Below are 5,063 nucleotides of genomic sequence, written 5' to 3' on the forward strand. Positions count from 1 at the left end.
GTTAATCCTAACTAGGTTAGAAGGCCTCTCCAGCTCTCTTAAATATTGTATGATCTGAGACCTAGTCTTAACACTTGGGAACTTTCATGAATCACTCTTATTCTTGAGTCTATATAAGAGTAAAATTAATTACATTTTAGAATTTTGATAAACTTAGGACTAAAATTTCAGCTTTATACAAACGACTATAAACAGCCCCTGGATTGTTGATTTCAACGCAAGCGTTGATTTAAAGCTCACTCGTGTATTAAAAAAAGAAATAAATGACAACAGTGACACAAAAACTGGAAACTTGTGATCTTTTAATATTTTATTTTTATGGACAGACAGGTTTCCAACTCACCTCGATCAATAAATTGATATGGCTTTCAGTCACTTCTGATGCATAAAAAAAAAGAAAAGAAAAACAAACTCTTTGGATGCAGACCCGTGTGAAATGGTTTAACTTACTAATTGAAAAGAACAGACTTATTTACTCACAAATCAAATATCACTAAGGTTTTGAAAGATTTGATCCAATACCATTATCTAGTTGAAATGTTTAACAGCAGACTGTAACCAGAAAAATATATTCACTAAAAATATATTCACCATCACTTTGTTATGAATATGACGCACATGCCAATGATGTATTTACAGAATGTTCCGCGAAATCCGTTCCGACAGGTCATGTATAAATCACGATAGATAGATGTCTGAGAGATGGATTTTTATCACCTCTCAATAATCACATTGATATTTAAAAACAAAGAAAAAACAGTGTAGCTATATGTATAAACTTGCATTTTTATTTGACAGCAGATAAAACTATGGCTGGATATGTACAAATTTTCAAGATGTACAAATGACTTAGTTCTCCAAACACTCTTTTCAATTGGGGCATTCAATGATTTCACAGATGAGTAATGCAGAGTGAGTTTTTAAATAAATAAAAAAATTGAGAATACATTCGTTTTAGAGTGAAATCAAAAACAGCTTCAAAATGAAAATGTCCAAATAAACATTTAATCTACAAACCACTTAAAATATGTAAGAACACACGATGCAACAATGAAAAAATGTTGACATCCCTTTTTGATAGGAAACATTATGAAGGATGACATTGCAAAGGATACAACAACATTCCAGCATTTCTCTGTGGTGTCTAATTTAGACAGTATGAAATGCAGCAGAGATTCTATTTAGCAATCAATAACAACGAATCTTCTCAGAATTTCACAAAACTCTCTTTGACTACTAAGCCAGTGTGTTATTCAAAAACTGGGCTGACAAGTTGAATACATACGCCCCATTTTAATAACACAAACTGCCCTGGTTTTATAAAGTTTCTAGTCCAAAACCTCTTTAAATATTTTATATATAGAGCAGAAATATTCTTTTTTTATTTTTTAAAGACAGAATTAACTTAACAGAGTATTTAAAGAACAAACAAACAACAACAACAAAAAGAGAAGATGGCTAAATAAGTTAAACAGAAATGTTTTCCAGCGTTTAAGTGAATTGCATATACAGTGTGGCAGGGTGCCATTACATTTCTTGACCTTTTTTAAAACTGAGCCCATTGTCTTTATTAACTGGTACTATGAACTCAGATTCACCAGCTAGTATGCCTGAGGAAGCTCTTTAAAACATGTTAAGGTCTATGTTTTTCTGCTCTATGATGTGGTACAGACAGGATACCAGTGAGTGCACTTTATATATATATATATAAAAAAAAAAAAAAAAAAATAGGTTCAACTAGGCAGGCGTGCAACCTTGAAGATGTGCTGTATTACTTAAATTATTGTTTCCAGTGCTTTCTAAAAAGTGTCCTCGTATATTAACAGATTACTTGCTGTAGACGACAGGGAGGACAGAGCCAAATCAGGCACAGTTCGTCACCCTGAGCTGTGAGGGGTGACAATGTGAACAGCAGAAGATGGAAGATGTTCTCCTCTCCTGCGACGGCTCACTGAGAGGTACATGTGTCCCTGGCTGCTTGCTCTCCAGACCCGGTTCACATTTCCGGCTGCTCAGCAGGCAGACTCGGCCGAGGCTCAGGTGACTCGTAGCGCTGATGGAAGTTACGTTTCCGCAGTTTCTCGGGTGCCTTCCTCCACAAAACTATTTCCTACAAAAAATACGAATCATTCTGTTCACATTGCTGGACCAACAGACACTGAAAGTGTACAATTTTTATATGATAATTACACATCCAAAATAATTTCTATACTGCTGTACCTGCTGTTTGAAGTATCTCCTATCTTCTTCATCCACAAGCACCAAGTTCAGAAAGTACCTCACAGAGAATTTCTTGTTTACATCTCTCATTGTGGGTGTAAGGTCATAACCACCCAGGAATAGGCGAATAGGAATGGATTCACCTAGAAATACATTTTTAGCCCAATAGGGAGAAAAAAGTCAGTAATGAAATTGGCAGTTAAGTTTATTCTACTTCACTGACCCTGCATTGAACTGAATGTGATGATTCATTCAAGAAAGGTTTAAACGAATGGTTTACACAGAAATTTGTTCCGTTCATGATTCAATGAACGAGGCCCATTATTTGTGTTCTGGCACTGGTACTCTGTGTCTTCTGTACACATCTCATCTACATTTATATCATTTAAAAAACGAAACAGAAAATGGTGTGGAGCGGCTGCTCACCTTTCACTGGTGCTCCATCCATAATCTCATATTTGGCCACAGTCTCGGTCTCAGTAGTTGTGCTCGGCCCTAGATAGGCATGTCACATGGTGCACTTCATAAATCTCACATTGTTCAGCACTAAATAAGAAACTAATGAATTTGAAGTGCTTGAGGATACAAGGTCACATGTTTTCTGAAAAACTAAGTTTATCCAAATAAATTACAAACATACTATTGTTCAAAAGTTTGGGGACAATTTTTTTAATCTTTTTTTTTTATTATTAAATTTTAATATTATATGTTTTATTGTGTTATTAAAGATTTATATTTAAAATATTTGGTGCCGTTTTGAACTTTCTATTCAAAGAATCCTGAAAAAAAGGCACCCTTATTTCCACAAAAATATTAAGCAGCACAACTGTTTTCAACATTGATACAAATACAAAATGGTTATTAAACACTAAATCAGTTTTAAATCATTATCATTATAATAATTCCTTATATTTATATAGCACTTTTCTAAGCACTCAAAGCGCTTTACATTGTCAGGGGATCTCCTCATCCACCACCAGTGTGCAGCATCCACCTGGATGATGTCATTTCAGACTTTTTTCTGATGGATAGTGTCATGCTGGCCACTGAAAATTCAAAGGAATAAATTACATTTTGAAATATATTAAAACTGAAATACTATTTTATAAATGTAATACTTCATTGCTTTTTATAGCATCGTGTTACTGTATTTAATGCAGCCTTGGTGAGCAATTTTTTTCAGAAACATTTTACCAACCCCAAACTTTTGAACAGTGGTGTATATGAAGAAATTTGTTTAAAATAAATAAAAAGCAAAATAATGTGGACTACAATAAATATTCTTTAATAAGAACTGTAAACAGTCTTTCTTAAATCATATGCACAAATACGTGTATAAAACTTAACAGAAAATTTGATCATACCAATTCCTGTCAATTCTTTCTTGATCAACTGAAGTTCCATGTGCTGGATTTTAATCCGTATAAGTAAGAAGTAGATTTTACCCACAATCACATCTTTGAGGTGATACCTGATAGGCATGGAGACCTCTGTTAGCTCAAAAACAATTAGTCTAATAAGTTCAAACCAATCAATCCACACATACTCAGAATTTCTCAACCGCTCACTTCATGTAAACTAAGATTAAATCAACAGTCAAGTTCTAAGTGCACTTACTTGGACTTATTGTATTCAAAACTCTATATGTAGGCAGTCTTCAATGCCCACTTCCATCTTGATAGAGTTGTTGACATCCAGGGTAGGTGGCCAGCTGATGCACAATGAGGTCATACTCCTTTACCAAATCAGACAGCCTCCTCACAACTGTAACTTTAAGGAAATACCTGCAGAGACGTGAAAAGCACATGTCCTTGTCTGACTTATGAAAAAAGATAAACCGTTTACATTAAAGCCAGGACAAATTTTAAATGCCAACTGTGTGATTAAGCAGCAGTCGAAAGACAGATACTATCATTTTTCTCATTAATGCTCAGCCAGGATGATAACAAAAAAAAGAAAAACATTTGCAAAGTCTTCACTAACCTCAATCGCACATTCGCTCCAACGTAAGACTCGTATGGCTTCTCGACCTGCATGAACTCAAAGTCATAGCTGCGGTTCTGTGTCAGCTCTCCGGGCAGAGCGAGCTCCTTCACAAGGTTTACAAACTCATGAGTATTGCTTTTATCACTGAAGAGCTCTGCAGAAAGGGAAACACACACACACACACTTATGCAACAGCTAGACAGAAAGAAAAACATTGCATGCAGCAATCTTGAGACAGCTGAGACAATCAGAATCACTAATGACAACTTTAATTTCCAGTTTCAAGTAATTGCAAGCAACAAATTGAATTTAATGTGAAATTTTTGTAGAAAACAGAAACAAGAGTTTTCCAATAACCTTTGTTTGTTTACAACTTAGAAAAATCAATTTCTGCAGTGTGGGAAACATAAGACCTTAATAATGAATTCAACTGGGGCACCATAACAGATGGCTCCCTCAGAAATGTGTAGAGCAGTCAAGCTCCCTTTCCATGTGACAACCACATGCTCTCCTAAGCTCTCGGCACATGAGAACATGCTTTACTGCATGAATGCACTGAAGAAAGAGAGTGAATGTGTTGAGTTAACTCACCGATCTGTCCTACAAACTCGATGCGAATTCCCTGATGTTCAAGCCTTTTGCCTGTCTGTTTCACATTGATATTTTACCTTGGGGTGACATAAGATAGCGTGTGAGCTGTCTTTGAAAATTAAGAGATGACTCACAGCAGGAGATTGTCTATCGCTTCACCTTTCCTGAAACTGGATTCTCCATCATAAAACAAATAATGCTTCTCCAATTTCCTTCTTCAGTCTTCAGCTCGGCTGTTTTTCTGCTTTCAGCATCGTTCAGAGTGA

At 35.5% G+C, this 5,063-nt stretch overlaps 1 pseudogene; it reads right to left on the reverse strand.

Moving 5' to 3' along the window:
- Positions 1 to 376: 376 nt before the first annotated feature.
- LOC113078216 (vacuolar protein sorting-associated protein 26A-like) lies at positions 377 to 4,865 on the reverse strand (annotated as a pseudogene).
- Positions 4,866 to 5,063: the final 198 nt, after the last annotated feature.

The sequence above is a fragment of the Carassius auratus genome, unplaced genomic scaffold (assembly GCF_003368295.1).
Source record: "Carassius auratus strain Wakin unplaced genomic scaffold, ASM336829v1 scaf_tig00024665, whole genome shotgun sequence".
Lineage (NCBI taxonomy): Eukaryota > Metazoa > Chordata > Actinopteri > Cypriniformes > Cyprinidae > Carassius > Carassius auratus.